Genomic DNA, 14,150 nt, shown 5'->3' on the forward strand with positions numbered 1-14,150 from the left:
GACAAACTATCAAGAAAAAAAAATAGTTTCCGAATTCCAATTGTGAAATATACCTGCAAAGGCAGAGAAGCTTTACCTTCCAGAAAAGCATGGCCACGTTCCACCAAAGAAACAAACTGAAAGAATGACCGACTGGGTCGTCTTACACTAATGTGGCTTATCTACTTCAAAATGAATAGAAAGAACAGGAACACTAGAAATACCAGCATACAAGAAAAAAAAAATATGCAAAACTGAATTAAGTTAGTAGATTATGAAGAGGTTAAATAAAATGTCAGCAAAGGGAAGAACATACATCACCGAAAAACTTCAGTGTGCAGAGCAGATAGCGTGACTACTGATTCACAGAAAAGAAGGTGATGGCAGGTTAATTAACCACATTTCATGTATCTGTAGAAAGATCACAAAAGGAGCAGAGACTCAGAAATGGTAGTAAAAGCTGCTATATTTTAATTTTCAGAGCAGAAATTGGCCTGGAGTTTGTTTGTAATTGCTGTTACTAACTGCTGACTATTTCATTCTGGCATCCAGGAGTATTTGCCCGGTGAGCAATGCCTGAACACAGAGGTTCACTTAAAAAATCAAAGGAATCTAGAAGGATGACAAGCCCAGACAGAATCAGAATATTTACTCAACCAGAGCAAAATTCAAAAGCAAAAACCCCAGTGCAACGACAGAATGAATTTACCATTGCACACTGGTAAATTTACCATCGTCAAATTTACCATTATCACAAGGAAGTTTTGCCATGTGGAACGGTCATGGGAGATCATAGTTCCAACATTTCTTCCCACTTCTTTTAGTGATTACAAAAGAGGCTGCAAAAGTGTTTCCTCTCTGAAAACATAACATCTTTTCTGTCTTGCAGAGTATCTCTGCAACCCAGAGTCAGCCCATGACCTTGGCTGCAAGGAGAGCCACTGGAACTGGCAGTAAGTAAGAAAGTAAGTAAGAAAGTAAGTAAGAAAGTAAGTAAGAAAGTAAGTAAGAAAGTAAGTAAGAAAGTAAAAGTAAGTAAGAAAGTAAGCCACTGGGAAATGGCAGTAAGGGGCAGGCAAGCATCCCATCCCCGCTGAGGCATCACAATGCAAAATAAGTAATATCCAGATCTAGACCCTGGAAAATTCTCCTTCTTTCCAATGTAGAGAGGCAAACCTACAAGTTACAGCATGCATTTGCAGGCAAATGGACACTACTTTACAGGCTCTGGGGACACTCTTGACCATCCTTGCAGTGTGTGGTACTCTAAGAGGTGTCCAGCAATCATAATTACTTACAATACCTAATGCCTACCCAGGCAACTTACAATACCTAATGCCTACTCAGTGATAGCAAATCATTTTATTACTATACAAAATAAGGATAACACATAAGAACTATTTCATTTTGTCATACACAGATTAAAATAGGGATCTGTAATAATAAAACTGCTATAGAAAAATAGGAGGCAGGAATATATCCTTCTAGGTTATGCTTATTGATTAAGATTTCCCCAGTCGCTTGTACACAGGAGCTGGCTTGTGTGTTGGGATATTCACCTTCTCACCCTGAAAGAGGAATTTTCCAGAAATAACTGCACCTTATCAGCTTATATGGTCAGAGATGGTTGTCCCTGTTGTCACCTTTGACACATTGGAAAATCTTCTTTTCTATGAGGATTTGCCACTTCATCTTTTGTGACAAGTCACAAGGCAGTGTGAGAAACTAGGTTATTTTCCTTTCCATTCATCCTTGATGTTTCTATGAGTCACATATCCATTGGATTCCCCAGCTACTTTTCCCATGAGTATTTCTAAGGGGGTGAAAAGGAAAGGAGGGTGATATTTGTCATCTTATAGACAAGTCTCTGGAGTGTGCTATTTATGGGATACATCTACCTTCTCACTGACCTTGCCTCCTTTGTAAATTTATATATCCATTATAATTTATTAACTATGAATACATTAGGCTCCAGGTGCATTACAAAGTGTCTAGAAAACATGTTTTAATAAAATATCCAAACAGCATGTCCAGATAATGCCTGCAATGTCCCCATATGTCTTACTACACAGATCACACAACTTAGTATGCCCTGGTAATATGACCTGTAATAGATATCATCGGCTATATTCATTAGCATTTAAGATAGGACATAAAGACAAGCTACTAATAAGTGTTTTCAGTTTTCTAGCTGTTCTATTTGCTATTTAAGAGCATAATATTTTAATTAAGATTTTTTTCCCGCATTATGGAAATAATTTTGAAGCAACTTTCCTCCTGGTTGCTTAAGCAGGTTCATTACAATGCAGTGCAATTTACCCAGCTGGACAGGTCTGCAGGTGGCCAGAAACCCATTAGAGAGGTATCTACCTACTACAGGGGAAACTAATATTCAGGAGACAGGAAATCTCACTGGGACTTCGATTTTGCCAGGCATTAACACAGTTGACTGGGTAGCAGGTGGCTGGAAGCATAAATTTCTCTGTAACTTATTTATTAGGGCTCCCTTGCCTCCCTCCTTCTAGAATTATAGCATGCTCTTGGCATTGATAAACCCCAGCAAGGGCACACTGTAAAGACACAATTAGCAAAGTCTTGATAAATATTTTTTATCTGTTTGACCTAAACTCTTTGAGCCAAACTGGGACCCTGTGTGGATTTTTTTTTTTCTGAGAGGAGAAAATAAATTATTCCTATGATGCAAGCCTCCCCATTTAGAAATAACATATAGCAGCCTGTCTTCCTTAACAGAACAAGATTCAAGGAGGAATTATGTTTTTCTGTCACGGTTCCAAGCCTCTTTTCAGCCAACTTTCTGCTTGGAAAGCTCTCCATCAACTTTTTTTCCTATGCCATAACCTGCTTTTCCTCTGTGGCCTTTTTCCCGCTCTCTCTCTGTATGTTTCCATGATGTTTTCTCTCCCACTAAAACCCTAGCCCCTCTGCTCATTCCCATGAAAACTGTTTGAGCCACATATGCCTGTGAGCTGTTTGCATGCTTCAGTTATCTAGTACCGCAAAGGGGCTCATCTGTAATTTGCAAGTCTTGGGAAGAAAAGCTCAGCACCACACACACCAGCTCTAAAGAGGTTTACTTATGTGTAATGGGAACATAGAAAAGAAGAATACCATCTATTTTCTCATCTCCTACCTTCATTTTCTTTATTGTTTAGAGGACAGCTGGGAGGAAAAGGATAGAAAACTCTCACATGAGTGCTTTGGGGCTAGTAGTTGAAATTCCCTAGAATATTCTGAATATTTCAGTGTTAATTCACAAATACTGAAGGCTATATGATTGCACTACATCACAGATGTAGTACCTTGTGAACTGACACTCACGACACCGTCGTTTCCATTGCACACTCACCTGTCCTGCCAGACCAAGGGTGAAATATTACATTCATACGTTTTTTTCACAGCTCACTCAGGACAAACCCACATTCTCTCTCCAGCCTCATGACCACACTTGCCAGATGTGAATGGCTGTGGGTTTGTGTGGTACCTGACTGGGTAATCCATCGTGAGAGCCCTGCGCCAGAAGGACGCCTGCTGCCTGCCTTAGGGCTGCCTTAGCCTTCCCGCATCCACGTTGCACCATCTGACACACTGCCACCACACATACTGCAGAAAGAAGTCCTGGAGAGGCCTGGGAGGGCTGCAGCATTCATCCTTCAAGCACAAAACTTTTTGGAAAACGCATTGCCTTATGCAAATCAAAGCAATATTTCTCCCTGCCCACTCCCTGCTAACACCCACACGTCTTTTTCCTGGAACTTGTAGTCTCCAAATAAGCAGCAGATGCAGAAAGTTGATACAGTTACTGTAAGTGGTTTGGAGAATGGAAGTGGGTCTTATGTCTGCTTTTAAGAAATTTCATTAATAAGTAAACATATCCATAAATATTCTGGATAAAACAGAAGCAAGAAGGACACACATTTCAGCTACTTAGAAGCAGGAAAAGCAAGAAAGGATTTCTTTTCACAACCTCTTCCTGTAAATTACATGGGAAAGCCGCATAAACCTTCTTTGACATACTTTAGCCATATGTTGTTTTTTCCTGTTAAAATATTCACATATAATTAAGTATCCAGAGGCAGAGAGGAACAGAGCTCACGGAGATGTAGGAGGAGCCTGCACAACCCCTTCTCCCTCATAACACAAACTCCAAAAATCTCTAAAACAGCCAATGTAAATTCAGTCTGTTGAAAGCTGGCTTTAGCTTATTGCCATTTTCTTTGTCCTTTCTCCTAAATGATTCCAGCTTTTCTCTTTTAAAGTCTGTACACAGAAAACAAATCATTACACTTATGTTTTTTCGGCCCTTTAGTACCACACACCAATATTAGACAAACCTTGCATTTTTGATTCACACATCTCATCTTAATAGCAGTGTAAGATCTTTTAAATTGAGCTGTTAAATAATAAACTTGACCACAAATATACAACCATTGCAATAAACTCACATCAGCCATTCAGACACTATGGTGATAAGAGCTGAGATGACTAGAAAGACACTGTTAAGGCCACTTAAAACACAATAACAAAGAAATGCTATCAGCTGTGTTTTCTCAAAAAAAAAAAAAAGGCAAACAAACAAAACCCTTTCTTCAGAATCTTCAGCTCTTTGCCTTATTTTAACATGCAAAAGGAATGGGCCATTTTTGCAGCCTCTTGACCCCAAGGGAAGTGTCTCCATCAATATCAGTGGTTCTTTCATTTGGCTCCAAAATATTTTCTTCATAGCTGTTGTGTAAATGAGAACCATTCCCCCTTTGGAGTACATAGAACAAGTGTCTGCCAACGTCCATGCGTAGCAGGGCTCAGGTGTGAGAAGGGGTCACCATGCATGAGGATGGGCAGCCCTGAGGCTGTCTGTCTCAGCACACTGGGACTGCCCAGCCCAGAAACCTGGAAGGCTGGGGCAAAGTGTCCCAGTCTGCTGGGCAGGGGCAGATGCTGCAGCATTTCCCTCTGCTTAAAACATACCTGAGGGAGAAGAGCGTACTTGGACCTTGTTGTGTTAAGAGCCAGAGGCTTGTTGTGTTAAGAAGCCAGAGTGCTTCCCCTTGAGAGCCACTGGGCACAACACGAGGTCGGACTGGGAGCAGGTCCCAAAGCCTCTTTTGCTCGTTCTCCTGCATGTCTTGCATTTCCTGGCATATGGTGGCTCTGCATTGGTAGGAGGGTCAGAGAGCACTGCCTTGCTCGGACTGTCCTGGGAGGCACTATGGGAGGTGTAGATGTTTCTTGAGGAAATGCCTGGCCTCTGAACTGCTTCCTGAACAGCAAAGGACATAACATCCTCAGCAACTGGGCACCTACTGGGAAAAAGAAACATAGATATATACTTAATTCCAAATCATCAAGACACCAACTTTAAATACAGCCGTGTGTCAGGCACCTCTTCACCATCCTGAGTGTGTGACGTTGGCTGGTCTCAGAGCACTCTGTTCCACACATGGGAGCCCTACATCAACCTACATAAGCTACTAAGCTCCTGATTTAAACCTGGAAAAAACATTTCATCCACATGTGCTACATAGGTCTTCAGGGGTACTCTGTCTCTGCAGTGCTCACATATGCCTATGCACCTCATTTCAGCAACCTGCATGCCCCCTGCCAAGACTAAACACCCACTCACAAGGTTTTTCTTTGCCTAAATAATGATGGCAGGTGCTCAGAATCTGGCCTCATACCACATAAAAAAACAGTGTAGCTGAATCATCCCCAAAAATGTATCCAGTTTAATTATCTGGTAGGAAAAACAACTTTGCTCATGATGTTGATACTTTATAGAGTGAAGTTAATGCAAGCTGTAGCATGTGATGCAAACTATACATTCTGCTTGTTTCATCTCTAATATGTTCTGTCTTAATGTTTCTTTTTTAAAGTCTCTCTATTGCTTTTTCCCCCTTTGCATTTAGGCAAAAGTATTGCTTACTATCTCATTAAGCTCAACTGAGAACAATCACAAGCTCCATTAGACTACACTGGCAATATATGGCTTTAATTATTTTCTTTTTTTTTCATAGTAAACTCTCACACTGAAGCATAGTAACAGAGTGGTTGTGACATATTGCTATAGACTCTTAGTGGGAATGTGTGTGGTGGGAATGGGTCTGGGGGAGGGCTGATGGAGGGGCAGGAGAATGCAGAACAGTTCTTTATGTGTTGTTTTTTTTTTTAGGAGAAGAATCTTGATGAAATATTTTTGTATACCACATATGCTAAAAGCATGTCCATCTTTAGTGACATCTGGTCAGCATTCTACATTTAAGCACACACTAAAATCTCAATCAGGTCATTAGTTACTTCTTGAGATGATAATCATATTTTTATTAAAATTTTTAGGGAGTTTTGAGCTGATTGATTTCCATAACACATAATTTGTAAGACATATTCTGCTATTACTATATTTGCAGTTTAGCCTATCTTATGGCACAGTAAAAAGTCCTGCCATCTGGCAGAACAATCACAACCTTCCTAATTAGAACATAATTCTATACTTTCTTGGTTTGTTTTCTTGGAAAAGCTTTTGTCCCAAAATATGAATTCTCCTCACAAGCTAGAAAATATTTCCTAAGATATTTAAAGCCAAAAAACTTTGGTACTGTCTCTTCTTACCAACTCACATTGCTTCTAAAATCAGTGTGAAAAGGGGGCCTCAGCATCCTTAATATTCTTGGCTTTCACTTCATCAAGGCTTTTCTGTTGAATCATTCAATACTGTTGATATGAGAATTCTTGTGTTGGCAAGATGGTTTTCCTCTTTCAAGGGATCATAAAACAGTGTTATGCATTGAGAGGAACTTTATTCACATCCTACATAGCAGAGCTTATTCCACTGGCAAGCTTGCTGAGGTCTAAATCTTGGCCTCCCTTTTTCAACTCCAAGATATTTGCCATTACTTCACCTCCAAAGAACTATTTTTTTTTCCATTCTCCCTTAAACATACTTAAAGAAAAGGCTTGAGTGTTCCCCATAAGTCAGTTTAATGGTATACAGCCCACCTGCGTATGACTTGCAGAGAGGTCTGCATGAAGTCTCCAGGTGGGACAAGGACAACTGCGATGCCCACAGGCAAGAGACTGTTCCCTGCGGAGGTGTAGGACAGCTTTGCAGGGATCTGTGAATGCTCTTTCCTCAGTGTCCAGATATTTCTTCAAACTAGCCAGTTAGGTCCTGTGAATTGGCATAATACCACTGTCAATTTCTGTTGATTTAGTGAAGACTTCAGCCTATTGTTTCCATTCCAGACTCCACTTCCTTAAAACAAACAGTTGGTGAGTATAAGCAGTGATGTCTAAATATGCACAGAACTCCAGAAAATTCCAAAATTATAATTCAATTGTTATACTGGGATCTCTGGTTCTCAGAGGCCCTTGGCCCTTGTCAGTGAAATCCTGATGGTTAGGGACAGATAACTTAATTACCTTGAAATTAAGGTTTCAGCCTCAGTGTTACCTAGCAATACGTGCATTGAAAGCATTATGTTTTAAAAGCCGTTTGAAAGCATGGGAAGTTTGCCAGCTATTCAAACATTGTCATAGCTCTGATTTTTTTTCCAGCTCCCCTGATATGTACTCAGAAATGAGGCCAATCTTCCAAGGAGGAAAGACATCAAGGCATCTCCACTTATGTACCCTGAAAACTTTCAGACCAAAGTCTATACCTGGATTTGGTTTGGGCATTTGGGTGCCCTCACTTCACACCAGGGAATAAGCACTGGGAATCCTCCCTCTGCAGCCTGGAGGAGGCAGGTTCACATTAAATCTGATGGACTGGAGCCTTATAAACCCAGCTTTTGTTATCAGAGTTTTATCAGAGGTTTATCAGGTTTATCAGAGTTTCTCTGACATGCCTGCAAGTTTGCCACAGTGATTATACAATTTGCTGTGGATTTCTACCTTCTGGGTCTCACCACGGAGGTTCAATCTCAAGGAAGATGAAAGCCCAGGAAACAGTGTTTAGACCTTAACAGATTCACTTGTGAACCCCAATTCATCCGCCATGCCATCGCATCACAGGACCACCTGTCTGTCTGGGCCTGTTACCTCTCTCCAAACTAAATCCTTTCTTTCAAACACTTCCTTGTCGCCAACTCCACCATCCCTGCAAGGAGACAAAGGGCACCAGTTTTCATCTCGGCCGATGGGCTCCACTCGTAGGGTGTTCATATTTCTGTTTGCTGTGTCTCACCACTGCTTCTGCAGTCCAATTCTGCAGTCTTTGGGACAGGGCCTGTCATTTTGTGTTGTGGCTGCTATGATGGGGTCCTGCTCCAAGGCAGAGGATGCTAGGCTCTAAGGTAATAAAAATAAATAAATAAGTAGCTGGGCAGCCTTTGTAGTGCTTAACATTACAGAGCTTAGAAGGCATTTGTGATATTGTTTCTTATGTATCTTTGCCCCAGAGAGACACTTACACCTCACATAAATTCGATTGGCCATCATAACTCAAACAGAGAGAGTTTTTGTGCTCTTTTTCTCCATCTTAATATCCTGTGTTCTCTTCCATCGAAGCATCTTCAGAGCTGGATGCAGTTAAATAAGAAAAGATGGATCACTGAGACCAAGCAATGCGGAAGGTCAGAGGAAAGGATAAATATCCTTGCAGATATTTCCCCCTTCCCCTCCTGTCCCAGGATGCAGCAAGCCCTGTCTTCAAAGTGATGACAAAAATCCCACTGCACAACCCTCAGCCTTCTCCCTTCCACCACTGCCAACAATCCCCTCGCCACTGCCATAAAGAACTTGCTCATTTGAATTAAAACCCAGTGTTTGTACTGAAATACAGAAGTAGCTCATTAAACTTTTCTTAGATAAATTGTTTAGACTAAGTAATTCTCTCCTTTCCTCCCCTTGTGTTGCCAGCCTATTGTTTATAGCCAGCATTCCAGGCTGCATGTGATGAAAATGCTGATGTGTTTCCTGAGTTACAGACCCAAGCTTTATCTCATCTTTCAATTAGGAAACTGGCTGCTTTATCATTTTATGCTGCTGTGTGCAATGTTTATTTTTTCCCCATTATTAACATTGTATAGGAGGATGTGCCCAGCCCGATCAGCTGTTAGTTGTATTGTGCATAGTACACACATACACCAAAAAAAATAAAAAATTAAAAAAAACAGTGTAATACTTTGGGGGAATCTACACGCAGCTCCAAGTTGTCCTTTGATATTGGGGACAGTCTCTGGGTTTCAGTATAAATGTGTATCTGTGTATTTATGCCCATCACATACTACACTGACTAAATTATGGGATTTTCTGGTATTCTCTGCTGCCTTTTACTTCCCTATTTAAATCAAAAGCCTCAGGATATGACAAGGAAAACTCCTGCCCTTTGCACAGAGTTAATGATGATCACCTATTCAGCTCAAGTCCTCTTAGAAAGAAATAATTCATCCTCAGGTTTTCCTCTGTTTGGATTTTGGACGAGAAATTACTATGCAGTGACTCATCTGATGGATCATGAAGGCAGCAAAGCGGTCTAGGGGCTATAGATGAATCTTTTGCTGGCTATTCTGGTCAATAAACAACTAACTGAAAAAGTAAGAGACATAGTCCACGATTTAGAGAAGTTACGCTTAAGAGAAAAAGAATCCTGAATTTCCGAAAGCATTTTGATTTAATTCAAAAGAACGTGCAAGTGGTTAGGAAAGGGGATGGGTACTTACTCTTTGGTCTACAGGATATTTTTTGGGTTTGTTCAAGTTGATTGATTTTATTTAATCATTTTGAAAAGCCTGTATAACTTTTTGCTTCAATTACCGAGGTAAATATTAAGGGAAAAAAAAGTACTACAATATTAGAAAGAGGATCTGCAGAGTCTGTGGAAGCCAAAAGCAACTGAATTAAAAGATGTCAATGCCGTGAAGATGTAAAATTACCTGTCTTGGGTCGTGTGTTGCCTGTGAGGATAAATCTGAAACATTCTCACTTGGAATAGTCACCACAATTATTTTTTGTTACTGTTTATATCAAATATGATGGATTCATTGTATGCATACACTGGATTGCCCTGGATTTCTGAGGGGTCCCAAAAATAAGGCTGTCATACTCTTTAGATGTCAGTCAGTTCAATTATTTTTATTGATACTATGAATTGCTGTTCTTGAATGACTTCTCATAGTGCTTTCTAACAATAAGCATTTTTCACTGTGAATTTTACCTACAACCACACACACACATGAATGAGTTACCAGTTTAGCTTTTCTTTCCACATTGTTTATATGGGTTTGCTTATGCTGACCTTCCTTTGGAAAGAATACCTTTCCAAAATAATTTACATTTAAGCTAAACTGAAACAAAGGAGCGTGACAAAAATATGGCCTGTCAAAATCCAGCTTGAACTTTGACTTGTTGTTCAGATCTGCTTCCTTCCCTCCCCACACCCAGTGGTATTTGCTTTCTCTAATTCAAATATTTTCAATTCCATTTAATGTTCCCTTTCTCAACAACTCACTTCCTCATTAATGCATAGAAAAATGTATGGTTTCAAATGTTTGCCCCATGGTCACCCACAAAATTCACATAAGCAACAGCAGAGCTAAATGACAATCTTCAAGGCTTGGTTCTCTGAGACTTGGGCCATGTGGAATTAATTTTCCAAATTTTCACCCGTTTTTCTTTATTAACTTGGTGACGTTCAAACCATCTTCACGTTACTGCATTCCCTGCACGTTTCTCAGCTCTCCAGTCATATTTTGTTTACACCATTTATAATTAGCCTGTTACTAACTGTAACACCCATCTCCAAGCATTCGCTTTAGTTATTTTTGGATAATAAAAACAGACTTATTGAAAGTGAGACATAATAAATCATAATAGTGTAGAAAGTTTAGAAAGATGAGTATGTAGACCACTCCTTCTCGTTGTGAGGACGGTGTCTCCTGCAGGGCCCCTGGACATGAAGCCAACGTGGTACTGAAATAGGATTTGAACTACACCGTGTCTATATTCAGACTTTCAGCTGCAGCACAGGAACATTCAGTTCATTTGCTTTAAGCCAAATTTCTGTTCTTCAAGTCCAGGGACTGCCACAGTATTGATTTGATCCTTGCTATATTTTAGCACAACCCGCAGGGGTTATTTTAATTGTGGTATCCATGTGTAATCCGAAAGACCTGCTTTAGTGCTCTCCTCTCCTGCTGTTCCCTTTCTTCCTTCCCTTCACCCAGCCTTGTGCCATCACCCAGCACATGACTTGCAAGCCTTTTGCACAGGTTTCTTATCAAACACAGGCTGCGGGACATCTGTCCTGTAGGGGCCAGCTGTCCTGTAAGGGACATCCAGAGGCCGCCGGCAATCCTCCGCAGAAAACCTACTTCATTAGAGGAACGCTAGATGGCACACAACAACCACTGTATTATTTCTTTTTTGATTCAGAAATCAAAAATCGTTTCCAAAGCATCAGCCTGGAATGTAACTAAGGGACCGAGCACAAAACACGAGTCTAAGCACACTATAAAAACCCACTGGGAAGATAGCCTTCCCAATAAAACCTCACCCCTCTTCCTCCATCAGAACTATTATTTTTCTCCTTATAACTCTGCTTAATTTGGCAGCTTCAGAAAGTAAACACAGATTTTATTTAGCGGCTCGTTGAGAGGGAAGGGAATACTGTCGTTTCAGTGCAATATAAAATAATAGCGTGGCAAGCAAAGAAAAGCCCACTTGGTTCAGCAGCATCTATAATTAATTCAAAAGACAACTGCTGGGACAAGATTCAAGTGATATAATAATCTCTCACATGGTTTCCATTAAAGGATATGTGTTTCAGTTTGTAAGAAAAATCCAGTACTCACTTCTACTGTTTCCATATTATTAAGTATTTTTTCCTCACCCTAAGAGATCCAAAAGCCTAGGGAAACAGATACATTTTACTATTCCAAATTCACGTGCTGTTTTGTACCAGTGCTTTGCATGGGTCTGTTTTAATTCTGGGAAAAAAAAAAAAAAAAAAAAAAAAAAAAAAAAAACAGCACATAACAAGGAAAAGCATTTATAGGACTCTTTATAGCTCATTTCCAAAAGACTAAGCCTATCAATTCATGGTGCCACTTTACACAGTCATCACATTAGTATAAGGTGGTGCAACTTCTGTATGTGAGTGAGGTTATAATTTAACTGAAAAGATGCGAACTTTCAACTTCCTGTGAGCTGTTAGTAATTGCCACAGCTTCTTTGAAACCATGTCCATGATTACTTGAGAAAGATCCAATTCTAAACTCACCTAAGCAGGAAGCCGTAAACACAGTTTGCTGGAAGGAGGGGCAAAAAACTTTCCTTGCTTGGATTAACACATACTAGATGATGTAAGAGCGGGTAAGGGGGACTTGACTCTGAGTGATTTCTTACTCCTCTTCCTCAGAAGTGGTCCCCAGGAGGGGACTCTCTTCTGTGAAAGCATCCCCAGGATGTAGAGCCAAGACCAGTATAAGGCACCCACGCAGTTGAGAGGTGACTCAGAACGGTAGAAATCAGCCTTCACTGCTAACCAGAGTCCCCAGCAGAGATGAGTGTTGTGTTTTTTTTTTTTTACTTTCATTTCCATTCTTGTATTTTCACATGTTTTGCATTTCTTGTTACCTATTTTCAACTGTGTAAATAAGTACTTTTATTTGTATTTAACTTGCTCTGGTCTGTGTCAAGAGTACCTGGCTGAACCCTACAGTACTGCATTCCTCCAGGAATGGTCCTGGGCATCTCTTCTCTGTGCCTCATACAACAAAGCGTGTTTCCACATAGTTGTGTGACTGGTCTGAGATGGAAAAGTAGAGGCCTTGGGGGAAGAATTTATGCCTGCAAGTGTCATTAACCTAGAAAGTTATCTGGCAGAAAGGATTCCAGTCTATCTGAGTTAGACAATATCTGTTTCAACGATGCCATAGCCAGAAAACTGATGAAAAATTTGTAGTACTGTGCAAGTCCTTACTCCAGCTTACAGGAAGTACACTTCAAAAAAATATTATTGCAAGCTTGTGTGTGGTGACAACTTGCCTGTAACAGCTGCATATAATTAAGGGATAGAAAGTAGCCGAGTATATGTAAACAGTTCTCCCATCTTTTGGAAAGAGCCATAAATTTTTATGTTACTTGGAACTACGGTTGCTAATTCTATATGTTTGTTGCTTGAAATTAATGGGATTTTCTTTTTTAATTTGGTAATTAACCGGCAGTTTTCATGCAAGATGTTTGCTAGAGTTAAGCCATCTACATATCTACTTGTTCTGTATTTCTTTCACCTCCACACCATGATAAAAATGCATTTCAGAAAATTCTCAGGTTTTCATGAACAGATTTTTACAGATGTCTCACAGGAACTTAATATCAGCAAATTAACGAAGATTGATTGGAGGTTTCCTAACAGTATGGGAACAGCTTAACATACCCCCCCAGGAATGCGGACAGAGCGAGAAGCAACCTTAAGAGGCAGAGATCCTGCACCTGGGCCCAGTTGTGCACTGATACAGCTCTACCACTTTCAGAACTACACTTCGTGCCTCCACATGATGACTCGTTGTATGCAGTTTTACCAAACTGACAGGAAATGAGTGAAATAAGAAAGAGACATTTCTTCATGAGGGCATTCAGCATTGCAGAGTCAGATGCCTACTAGCCTGTCTGAAAGTGCCCTTGGGCCTCCTTCTGCATCTTTAACATACAGACACCTAAATACTTTTCACTAACATTCTAGAGCAACTGTTGAAATTTGGTTGTAGGATCTTAGCAACACTTACTTTAATAAAACTACACAGGAATTAAATGTTAATATTTTCACTAATATTTTCTCTATACATATCCTATTATTCTACTCTGTATTATCTTCTATCCAGTAGACAACAAGAAGCCAAAGAGGTCACTTTATAACAGTCCACAGGAAACAAGAGCAGACTGGGAACAGGAGCAGTGTGATCTAGGCTGCAAATCGGCAGCAGGCTTCAGGCAGTAAACTGCTAATGCTGACAAAACATGCAAGGTTGTATTGGCTTCCCCATCAGCTGTGTCTTTCAAGTGAGCAGTGAAAAACTCTCTGAAAGATACACTTTATTCAAACAGGAATTTATGCAGGGCTTGTGTTATGCAGGCGATAAACTAGATGATCTCAAGGATCCCTTATGGCTTTATAATCGATGAATAAAGAGCGTCTTTCACTGTTACAGACCCAG

Source organism: Anser cygnoides, chromosome 2 (assembly GCF_040182565.1).
Source record: "Anser cygnoides isolate HZ-2024a breed goose chromosome 2, Taihu_goose_T2T_genome, whole genome shotgun sequence".
NCBI classification, from domain to species: domain Eukaryota; kingdom Metazoa; phylum Chordata; class Aves; order Anseriformes; family Anatidae; genus Anser; species Anser cygnoides.